Source organism: Ischnura elegans, chromosome 2 (assembly GCF_921293095.1).
Source record: "Ischnura elegans chromosome 2, ioIscEleg1.1, whole genome shotgun sequence".
Classification (NCBI taxonomy): domain Eukaryota; kingdom Metazoa; phylum Arthropoda; class Insecta; order Odonata; family Coenagrionidae; genus Ischnura; species Ischnura elegans.
The window spans coordinates 108,056,330-108,069,226 of record NC_060247.1 but is presented as its reverse complement, the minus strand read 5'-3'; the positions used below and the strand labels follow the sequence as shown (position 1 = coordinate 108,069,226).

The 12,897-nt window shown below is 35.9% G+C and overlaps 1 protein-coding gene across 1 annotated transcript in view; it reads right to left on the bottom strand.

Moving 5' to 3' along the window:
- The window catches only part of LOC124154321 (scavenger receptor class B member 1-like), a 218,573-nt gene that overhangs the window by 204,422 nt on the left and 1,254 nt on the right, over positions 1–12,897 (bottom strand). The window lies entirely within an intron of this gene.

Sequence of the window (12,897 nt, the reverse complement as noted above, 5' to 3'; positions counted from 1 at the left end):
CGGTGGGCGATTGTTGAGCGTTCATGCAGTGGAGGTATCGGTTAGTCTAAATCACAAATGAGGAAGGCCACGGATTTTACTGAGTCTAAATACACATATGAGTTCTAAAAAGAGGAATAATTTTTATAAGTTTATCCAAAAAAAATTCATATTAAAAGCCGTCTGAGTAAAACTGTACCTGATGATGTCGCCTCTGCGACGAAACCGGTCGTATTGAATAAATCGTGTGAAAAAGTACCATAACTTTTTATTGTTACTGTTTAGCACTTACAATTAGTTGTAAATCTAAATTTAAACATATTGTTAGACAAATTAGCATTGCATAGAATGGTCGGTTGGAGCCATTAAACTATTTTTTGTGTAGAATATCACTTTTTCTCAGAATCACAATTTGTAAGGCACCTGAACCTAGAAATGATTAATAATCATTGCCGATAAGATATTTAATAACATGCGCAAAGTATATTAAAAGCGATAAATTATGCTCAAACTACCAAATGAATATCGCCTTAGGAATACGAATGAAGTCTTAGAGTGCCTAAATATGCGGAGAAGTTTAGAAAAACTATGTGAGTGCTTCTAAAATATATGTTGAGTTTACAATTTAAGCAATAGAAAAATAAAAAGAAACATTCCTAACCACAAACTTTTCGGGTAAAATTTCAACTTGGTTTATTAACAAAATAATCTCTATGAAATATTCTCTAAGGTTATTTTTCTGATCAGTTAAAATTATCAGTGCCTTTTCCGTAACCCTTTTAAGGAGGATAAGGTGTAATTCAGCGAAGCCTGGATGATTGGCTGAATCTTTTACAGTTTCGCTAACAGGGACGCAACAACGTCTCGATACTTAAATGTTGGCGAATGTTTGCCGGACAGTCATTGACGTCCACTTCCGTGTTGTGAGGGTAACGAGTTAAAACTGCCCTGCATTTCGAAACGAACGGAATGTCCACTTGGCTCTTTTCTGAAAGAGTGGGCAGGACGCGGAGCCTGGTTTTCTTCCTGGAATCCTCTCCGCTTTCCCTCTCCCACTTTTTCCAACCGATACGTGTCGCGGCAACACTTTTTCAAGTTCCTACACTGGTCAAGAAAATTATAGTGGCGTCGAACTATTAAAAAGACATTCTTTTACTCTGAGAACGAATATAGAGTTGAACAAGCTACCTGGCTCGCATTTTATCAGGAAAATTTATACAAAAATAGGGTATAGGGTAGGGTAGGGTAAAACTGCCAGTTCAAAGTGCAGTTAACCTTCGGAACCTAAGATAGCCAAGATGCCACCCCTCTTAAACGTTTGTCAGTTATTGTGAGTGTCTCTTTTGTATGTGTTTCTGTGTTTTTCATAGTCAGTTTTGTCCGTTCTTTTCGATCGGTTATGTATAATTATATCATTCTATATATTATTTTCTACTTACTGAAGTTGTCAATTTAAAATATGCATTGATTAGTAATTAGGACAAATTTAAATTTTTTTACCGACATCGTCAGATTTCTGGGAACTCAAGAAAATTTTATTGCGAGAATAAGATATTATTTAATACTAATCCTTAAATTAATTTCTTGAGATTCGATTACACAATAATAATTAAAACCTGGAGATTCGATTCACATCAGAATAATTTTGGCTTAACACAAAAAAGTGTAATTCAAAAAATAAGCCAAAAACAAGAAAGAAGAAACATAAAAATTAAAATTTTAATACACCCACATCTGGCAGTAGTTTCTAAAAACATCGTCCGAAACTTGGTTGCCTTCATAAAAATTCAGGAACATTTCCAACTGTAGAAGTGATCCCAATGTTGGATGGAGCCTCAAACTTGGGAAAAAAATGGAATGGAAAACGCTAAAATATTTTTGATTATAGAGAATTCGCGAATAAAAACATCGCATCATCATAAAAATCACTTCGTCCTCGCATGTGAAAGTTGATCCCACTCAAAAGTCCCCACGAACACGCAGAGAGCGGTAAGTCACCGATCATCCACCTACGAGACTCTGAATGAACCGAGGCAAACTCGAGTGACTCTTAGCTTAGACGAATGGAGTCCTCAATTATGTTTTAATCCCGGAAGAAATCTAGAGTTGTCCTCTCTGTACGGCGCCCTAACCACGCCCTGAAAACAAACGTACTGCCGACCGAGCTGAGACGAACATTAGCGTATCGTGCGCGCACATTTCGGCGGATGACAGATGGAATGCCTTGTCATGCATCCACGAAAGGGAACAGGTGGAAGGTTGAGGAAAAGTGGGATGCTGTTTGAACAGGAGTGACGATCAAGAATGGGGCTTGTATGAATAACTGGCCTGCGTGTCGAGAGCATATCTAATGTGATGTCGCCCTTGATTGCATGTTCACTGTCATCTTTGCGTATTTGAATTCAGTTTCCTCGATAACTGATGACTTTTAATGAATAAATGATGCATCCCGTGTCTTTCAATGAGAGGCTCCCCATTAATCTATTCAATACAAAACAGAATTTTCAAAAAAATTAAAATTGGTCACCTTGAGAATACAATATTCGTTGCTGCATAGAAAATAATATGCTCCTAGTTGGTTCATTCCCAACCCATCATCAGATATTTTTATAAATTCCAAGGAAAAATAAATTCTCAATCTTAACGACATCCCACTTCTATGAAGACCAATAAACTCATGAATTAAATTAAATGGCATGGAAAATCATGTATTCTGTAAAGATAGTATACGAGCATTACAACTCTGACGGCCAAATGCAAATACAAATTCCTATTCTTCTAACCGTCGATGTATCGTCGGCTATTCCTGCTAGTAGAAGGATTATTAGCAAAGAGCTAAAAACTCCTGACTGAGAAATATCTCCGCTATTGGTAATAATATTGGTATTGGTGCCCTAGTACTATGTAGATGTCTAATTCATCTGCAATTTTCGGTGCGTTATCCAACTTTCATGAATTAATATATTTAAAATTTTCAATTTTCCCTTGATTTATTTCATTACAACTTAATTGAATAATTGTCTACAACTGTATCTATAATATTTGAAATTCGCATAGTGTGCTCAAATATTTTTTTCGTTATTCTATGCTATGATTTCATCTGTGGGGATGTAGAACTTTGAATGAGAGGAGAATTCAGCAGAAAAATAATGAATAAGTTAAATCATAAAAAAGTTTTGTTAATGAAATATATGTACACGCGATATCACTGTGATCGCAATATATGATATCCATAATCATATTTTTTTGCCTCAGATTCCAAAAATGGTTCCGTAGGCTTCAGGTTTGCGGCCACGAAGATGTTAGTTTGTGCGACAGTTCTGCTCTAACTAACTAACATCTCCGCTGCCGTAATCTTAAAGCCTGCGAGGTTAATTTCTTGCAGTCTTAAAACGTGCCTATACTGCCTAAGAGCGCGGCAACTTGTTCGGTATCAACTCTAAAGTCCTTCATTTCAACGACAGGATTTTTTTATATCGCTACAGTCTGATGACAAATTAACGTGATTACTATGTTTTTTAAATTTTTAATAACTATGTACACCAACACAACCGCTCTAAACTGATAGAAAAATCAAGTAACTCATATTAAATCTATCTTAAACAGTTAGCTTATCATTAATTAAAATTATTTATTTTGATCATAATTTAATCATTATTACGTACTTATTTTAATATCAAGTATTGAAATTTAAAATAATATAAAACATAGAGGATACAAAAACCAATATAGAAAATATTTCAAATTATATTTGATAAAATACTCCCGTGATATTACTTGGAAAACACCTTTGGCAAAATACGCAAATGGGAAATGAAATCGATTGGAACCTATTACTTCAATCTTCTTCACATAAACTTGATAATATTTAGCGATACTTTGTGGATGATAGGAGAAAGTCTGTCAAATCACAATAGTTTATATTAAATATCTTTAACGAGCCAAACAAACTCATGTAACCATAAGTTTATCCATCCTCAACAGTCCCTTAATTTAAAAAAAATATAGAAGATAGCGCCGCCAATCTAAAATCCTAAAAAATATCTAAAGCTTTAATCGATTTTAAACTTAATAATAGTATGAATTGTAACAAAAAGAATATTTTAAAAGCTATACAATGTCTGTTTGTAATAAAATTATGACTGTTGCAAAAATGGTCATTAGATATTTTTCGTTTTTTGAATTGGTCTTGTTAAATTCCCCTCAGCATCGTTGGATTCCCTCGCAGATGAAATTGTTTACCATGTATATAATTTCCAAACTTTATGCTCTCCGTTGAGATAAATCACATTATTATTGATTTTTTAGGGCCAAAATAAGTTATGTTACACATATTAATAGCAGCTTAATAATAATAGCCGATAGCTTTGAACAAAGAGCTCAAATTCCTTTCGCATCTAAACTCTCCCTTCATTATTTTCGCCAAGTATGAGTAGATTTTCTCGCAGGTTGACTTTTTTTACCACCACTTGGAGCTGCACTTTGTAGGTGAATGTAGTAATAAAACGCGAATTTGTGTGTGAATAGCCCCTATAGACAATGCTTTCAGATTTCATTTGCGCCGGTAAAATCGCCCTTCATTTCTCTCACTTATCTGGGCTGGATGTTCTCGCAGATTGACTTGTTTACCGTCTGCTGAATCTGCACTCTATCGGCATCCCCAATGTCGGGCAACCCCCTACCCCTTTCAGGCCAATCGGATCAGGAGAGCAGTGGACGCGGGTCGCATAAGGACCCAATCTTTGCTGTCTCCCTCCTCGACTGCGCGCTGACCGACATCCGCCAGACCTCCTGCCCCTTTACTTGCCTCACCCACCTATACAACTCCTCCTCCTCCTCTCCCCCCACTCCAACACCCCATCTCAATTGCCCACAACCTCCCTCCCCTCCAACAACATCAAACTACCCCCTTCCCCGTCCCACGAGCACCTCTCTTGCCTCATGCGGGTTAGTTACCCAGCGACCGAACTAGTTGACCGGCTAGAGAAAAAGAGTGTAAAAGCTGCTCCCCACTGCAACATTTTCCATAAAAAGAGCGCGAATAGATTGCGCACATTCGCAGGGCTCCGTATAAAACTGAATCACGCCACATACACACCTACATGTGTACATTTATTTTTTTTACTTAAAGGTTGAGGCGATATGTTTTGCTAATCGATCGAGTTTTGTTCCTTTTTTTCAGTTCGAGCGATGCAGTGTTTCCGTTTGCGCTGGAAATCAGTCTTCTTCAATATTTCATCTTTATATGCATCAAATACGACAGAGCAGAGTTCAAAAATAAGGTAGGCTAGTAAGGCTATCAGCTAAATCAGACTAAGTAAAGGTAAAGGTCGGCTATCTTACAAGAAAATGATTCCTCGGGAAAACTTTTCTTTAAAAATTTCGCAATAATCTCCTGAAATTGGCCAACAAAATTAGCGATAATTTTCAATTCGTAGAACATATGTACATGAGCCTTAGTATCACTTTTGAATAGAAATTACATGTAACGTAAAACGAAGTACGATATAATAAATGAAATTATATTTTGACACTCAACCATTATATATTCCGAACGATGAACAAATAAAACATTTATAAGCAGCAAGCAAACTAGGCTAGTAGTGACTCGACTGCTGGTAGAAGTTTCAATTGGGGAAAAAACTCTGAATAACCTGCATCGAGTCAGCCTACCTTTGAACTTAGGGGCTGCAGGATTTCACGTGCACTAACAATGCTAAACAATATGCATGAAAGTGTTTATCCTTTAAAAAGGTAAGTTTTTAATTCCACTAGCCACGGCGTGATCTCCAGTAAATTATATTTTGGAAATAATCCATATGTAAGACATTTTATCTCCTTAATTCACGAATTCGTTTCAATTTCCTCCAAATTCCTATCACTTTGTGTTTTTTATGTCAAATACATATTCACATAACACTTACTCAATAGTTTTCTCATTGCCAAAATATTTAAGGAAAAATATTCTTGAAGATATTTTGCGAACGGGAGGTGAGAGGAGAGTCTTATAAGAGGTGAGGTAATGAGAATGAAGTGATTGAGTTATAGCTAAGGGAGAAGGGGGTATGGACGAAGTTAACGACGTGTTACGTAGAAATGGCGTCAGCTTTTTCAGCACCGAGACGACAAATAAGTTCCAAGGTACTGATAATCAGGCAATAACCTGAATCTTAAATCTAAAAAAAATATTTAAATGGGGTTAGTCAGAAAAAAAGGCATTTTCTCTTCATAATAGTGAAAAAGTACGTCGAATAAGGAGGGAAAAAATAGAAAAAAAACTTTGAATGGTGATACATAAACATATTCTCTAACTAAAGATTCCAAAAAATTTAAAAAATATAAATTAAACATGTGACTGCTCCAAGTGAAATTTTCTATTTTCAACACGTTTCTAAGTGTGTAAAAATTTTCCAGTTGGTGATTTACAGCTTTTCGCTCATGGATAGCGTATTGGAAGATAATATTGTAGAATTTATAGGCATCTTCGAGTCAGTTTCATCCAATTTACAGCGGACAACATTATATTTCAAACGATGTAACATTAAAGAAGAAATTACAAAAACAGAAAACCCGTTAATCATCTTCATGGAAAATGCGACAAAACGGTTATTAATTAATTTATTTGAAGTTTCTATCATATCTATCAGTTTCTATCAGTTTTCCTTTCAAAGTTCTCAATCTTCACAACTTTCCATTTCTTTCCTAATTTTTCATTCTAATTATTGCTATTTACATGATTTTGTAAGATTGAAGTATCATCTAATAGCTCATTTCTAACATCGAGGAATGGTTCTGAAAATCCAGTGCGATAATTTCTATAATCCTTGGTCTTGTGCAGTTCAAGCAACATGTCACTCAGGCTTAAGTATGATATTTAATGATTAATGGTGATATGGAAGAATCAGAATAGCAATAAATAAGTATTTTAAAATAATTCTGTTACGCATGACCATGACAGCATAGTTAAAAATGTGTACTTTTTCAAAGATGTAGTTGATATTTTATAGTTAGTCAATTCTTACATGCCATATTCATACGAGCGAGGATAACGATGGGAATTAATTCACTACAATATTTCAGTGTAGTCAGATCTGGTGGTCAGATCTCTCAGATTTTCAAAAATAAATTTACGAGGAATCAGTGGCTTTAATCTCGGGTTAGTTTCTTTTATTGATTATAATTTTTCTTCTCCAAATCCTACTTTTATAATGAACACAGCCCGTGTATGCATTCGATCACTGCTTTCATGTAAAAAGATCTTACTGGATGGACATTAACAATTTAAATTAGGGTGTTACATAGTCTTTAAGTAGTTGAATACTTTCAGTGATTATATACTTAGGCAAAATTTTATTATATTTTCAAGAGATTCCATATTTTGGAATCCAATGAGGACTACCTTAAAAATGAATGTAAATGAATAAAAAAATATTATTTTTTAGTAGATTTAGATTCTAAAAGGTAGTAAAAAAATGCATCATATCAGAAAGAGTCCATGGTGTATGCTTTCCTTTGGACAATGAATTTTCGGACTGCGGTGATTTCAACGGCCGGAGAATGATGAGAAACCGCCTCTGCCTGAATGGAGCTGTCCGTAGAGATCGCGCAACACGAAAAACATCCCGAGCAGGTGAGGATGATAGACCACTCACCGCTCTCCTTCAACGCGCTCTCTACCTATTTCCCCAACCAATTCCCTCCACACGAAGTCGCCACACGCATTTCTAATGGGATTTAAGCCAGAAGGGTAGTGCCATGTTGCCTGATGTTTCCGAGGTCCTGATCGTTCATTGCCCTCATTGTGAACATGACCAATTTGCTCCACCCTTCCCTCCTCTTCCCATCAAAAAAAGTCTCTGTACACAGATCTCCATTTATTCAAATGAGATGCATAATTTTGGTAAAACAAATGAAAGGAGAAAAAAATGAAGTTGGTGAATGCAATTTTTGCCCCAAAACTCAACAATGAACTCCCGATCATGCAAAAATTGATGGCAATGACTTGAGTATTGCATGAATTTTTTCCACTTAACATCTAATACTTAATTCGAGTGTATATTTATGTGAACGTTGATGCTCAGAAGGATCGACGAAATAACGAGCGGAGAACTTTAAAATATACAAGGGAGAACTTTAAAATATACAAGGGAGATCTTTAAAATATATTAGGGGGAACTTTAAAATGTCCCTCTTAACGTTCTCTACCTACCACCAATTGCTGTTAAAAAAAACCTAGATCTCTTTGTGATGCATATTTGGAAATACCGTAGGCAAATACAAACCCTTACATGTAATCTGACGAAAATGCTTTTAAATGCTTAAAACAGAGGTAAATCGCAAATAGAATATAGTTGATGTTTTGACAAAAAATGAAAAAGGGTGCGTATTAACAGAAGACAAACAAACTAATAAAGCCAATTTATTTCCCAACATGTGACTTATCGTATTGTGCTTTATCAAAATTGAGGTCATACTTGAAGACAAAACACTCTGGAGAAATGATGCTAAAGTGGATTGAAACCGCTAGAAAAACACTTGCTTGAATAATAAATCCAATGAATGATCTTTAGGCTGAACAGCGTTGCAATTTATGTTTTATACTCAAGAGCAGAACACGATAAAAAAAATTTTAAAGGTATATTTTCAAAACGTTGCAGCTTCGTATAAGAGCCGAATTATGCAGCCACAAAAAATTCTACATTTTCTTTTACTAGTGAGTCTTTCCTCAAAAAACAAAAAAGAGTTTCGTGCACCACTCGACGCAACGACTCGATTCATCGCTCTTCGCATACTTCACTTTCTACGTTGCGAGCGGGAAATGAACGGGAGCGACGACTGGTTTCCTTCGTAAGGTCAACGCGCGACGCATCGTTTCCAAAATACAGTCCCGTTTCGGGGGAAGGCCGCCTTCCTGGTGCAGTCGAAATGCAGCTGAGCGGGGCGGCGAATTATATGTCGTCCGTGGAATGACCGGCACGCGATGTCTGCAGGCACTAGAACAGGTGACGTTGTGAAAGGGTCACGGGGGGTGGGGGGGGGGAGATTAAGGTGGGGAAAAGGAGCACTCGAGGAGAGATTATGTGTCGCGGTAGGGAGGCCAGTGAATCGTATTACTTCCACAATACACTCCGGCATTGCCCCGTCAAACTGAATCAAGGGCTACTATCAGAAGAGAGATTAAACGTCATAGTGTATATATGTGCGTAAATAAATAAATAAATATGTAAATGTTTATTATTTATATTACATGTATACATTATTCATAAATGCAAAGGGTTTCATAAAGTTTCCTATGCATAAATCCCCACCGAAATCATGGTAAATTTGGTCATGGTAGCGTAACTGATAGAGCACTCGTCCGGTATTCGAGAGGTTAATGGTTCGAGTCCCAGTCAGGCTGCATTTTTACCCTTATTTCTGGATTTTTCCATCTACCACAGCACATTCATCCTCGTCCTTTTTCAATTATACCCTTTTTTCTAAACCTATGGATTTATTTGTATGTTTTCACCAATAGCGTCATGTGAATCAATGAAGGAGTGCGTGTACATAAATAAATATAAAAATGTACATTATATACATATATATGCACCACAAAATAACCCATGCTCGGTAAGACACAGTATAAAAGACGCAAAAAATGGAGACTACTCACACGAATTTAGATTTTAAGTGGCTCTACCACCTTCCTCAGAGTTGAGAACAAGAGGATTGGCTCTCTGAGGCAGGCGGTGTTGCAATCGAAAATTTAAATTTGTGTGAGTTTGCCCCTTTTTATTGTGCCTTTTGTACTGCGTCTTGCCGAACATGGGTTATGTTTGTGGTAAACATCTCATCTAGGAATATCATTTTATGCATTTACAAGAGCGCTAAGGTATTTGCGCAGTTACCAGAAGCTGAGGCGAGAAGAATTGAAACTCACAATTAAAAATTAGAAAATTAAATATGAAACTCACCTATAAATGAATTTCATAAAAAATTCCTTTTCATATCCCTCTACGCGAGCATTGAATTTAAAGAAATTTTCAATTTTTGATTAAAATGAATTACATGTAGACAAACACTTTTGTCGTAGTTAGCAAACATGTAATCTAGGATACTGTTTTTCCAATCTTGGCCACGTGCACAGAAGCCAAGCATTTCTCTTGTTCATATTTACTAAAAGGATTTAGAATGGAGAAATCTCGAACTTCCCAAATTTATTCATTTAAGATTCAGTGGACCTGGACTTAAATGAGGTAATATTTGTGGCTAAAACATGCCATACAAGTACTGATTTACATTACGTTAAACACCTGCTTTGGCGCGGAGGAACGCTTTATTACTGATAAAGGTGACGTTTCCATTTTTTTTGTATAGTTATCGTGATCCCTAAGCCAAAATTATGCGATTTAAGTGGCTTAATTATTTCACAAAATTTTCGAGGCATTTTTAAATACACCTTCTGAATGTGGAAAATTCCACGCAAGTGAATTTTGGCGGACCGATCCCACGAGAGTTCTTAAAAATGATCCTAATGACGACAGCTCTCCGTATTGTCTCACGGTTGAAAATTGTGAAAATATGAGTGGGTGAATGTGTATCCCTCACGCCGACATTTCAACAGCAGCAATTAAGTCAAAAATACAAAAGATAAAGATCGCTGAGGAATCACTTTATTCGTTTATTAATGATAAAATGCTATTATATTTTTTATTCTCATAGGTATATTAGATGCGTGGGCAAAAATGCAATAATCCGAAGAAAAATTTTGGATAGTTTTTGCTAAGTTCAAATTTTTGTTATAGTTTAAGGCCATTTCCACTGAACTGAAAGTAACAAGTCATTCCTCCCATTAATCACAGTCAAAAGTCAATGCGAAATCATTTCTAAAATTAATTCAGGGAAAATAAAGAAAGTTGAGCATTGTCAAGTGGAAACTCCAGCAAAGATAATTTCATGCTTTATTCCTGGGCTAAACGCCGTTAGCGGGGAAAACAATACGCTCTTCTTCCCTTGGATAGTCGTTTGACAAGTACCATAATTTCGAAAGGGTACTATTTTTAATTTTTTTAATTAATAATAAATTTCATTGAGGCAATTGTAATTTTCTTATCTGGCTCGGCACAAAACTCATCCGAATGCAAAACCCAAGTATCAAATGAAATATTATTTTTGCTATCACACTTAAATAGCTTTTCAAGAGCTCATTAAAGAAGAGCATCTTTATTTAAGAAAATCACATATGTAACTATTTGCCATATTAGGCAGATTCTCTGGTAGCATGTTGTGCATGCATGCGGTAATGTAGAACATGGGTATGCAAATCTTTCGATAACAGGCAGAATTGAGTTCACTATAAGATGACTTTCTAAGAAATTCTAACATAAATCCAAATTCTTTTCGTTTGATGTCAGAAAAAAAAACCAAGCTACAATCACAACATCATGGAAATAATTGAATATTTGTCAACGGAGATAATTGCTCTGCCATATTAAAATACTTTCCTTCTTTGATCAATATTTCAATATCTTCTCCGACCAAGATTCCTCTCAAAAAGAGCATAACTCATGTATGTATTTGTCGATTTTAATGAATACGATTGTCAGGCAATAATCTTTTAATTACAAAAATTTCACATCCACTCATTTTTATCTTAATCCGTATTCATGATCAAACTATGCGAAAATCCTTTCTAACTCCTCTTTAATGGGGAAAGTAGCGTGAGTGACATCAACCACGATTAGGTAATCCGAAGCAGGTGCCGATGGCCTTCAACGGTCCCGGCGTATTTATACTATCACGCGGGTAACAGTTAACGTAATACCAGCCACACCAAATGATTTATCCGCGTCGATAAACAGACGGAACAAATGACTTAACTTAAATACACTTAACCCTATATTTAGGCCATACGCCTTTCTACCAAATAATTACTCACTGTGGTGTTGCCTAGACCATCCTTTACATTCATTAATTTCAATATTTCAAAGGAAAATTTAAAATATCCTCTAAAATCAGATAATAAATAACAAGGTACCATTAATCGCGACAGCATTTCTTCGTTTTGACTTAATAAAAATGTAATTTTATCACTTAATAATAATCTCAGTGACGTTTGTCGAAAACATTTCCTACCAAATGTTTCCAATTTCAACAAAAATAAAAAATATGGCTATTTTCTATGAGCACATAATAAATAACTATGAGCGTTTGCTCCCGCAAGACTTTTTATACTTTTTTCTTACGTATAATTACAAGAGAAAGTGATAAGTTCTTTCTTAATGTTTGGCTCAAGAACTTTTATTGCAGTACCTCAGCGACTCTCTAGCTCAATTTTCTACAATTTCTCACAAACTCGTATTTCCTTCAAAACAAGTAATCGGTGGTCGGACGGTGATAGTGTGGCCATTTGACCTCTACAAAACCTGCATTCTAATAAAACGCATTGCGAAAGTAGAAATAGAGAGGGATGGATGCATTATAACGTTGCTGTACACTAAAGTCGGGCGAGTTGCAAAACCGCGATCACCCCATGCAGCCATCCGTGTAATTATGAGGGAGAATACATGGCTAAAATGATGGTTGAAGGTTGTCAACCTATTTCATTTGGGAAATATCGAAGTGATGAATAAATTCGTTCTTTTCCAGCTTATAATACTTGGTGAAATCCTATCAGGTTTTTCACCGGGCGAGTTGCATGTGAGCCGACGTTTCGACGTCTCTGCCATCGTCCTCAGGGTATCGTCCTTATGCCCCGAGTACGATGCAGAGGCAGCTATTGAAACGTTGGCCTGCAAGCAATTTATCCGGTGGGAAACCCGAGAAGAATTATCCAGTCTAAATAATGAAGTATAAATTATTTTTGTGCTATCAATTTATTGTTCGTTAAAATTGTTTTATAATTTTCCATCCTTTCCTCAATTTAGACCAACATGT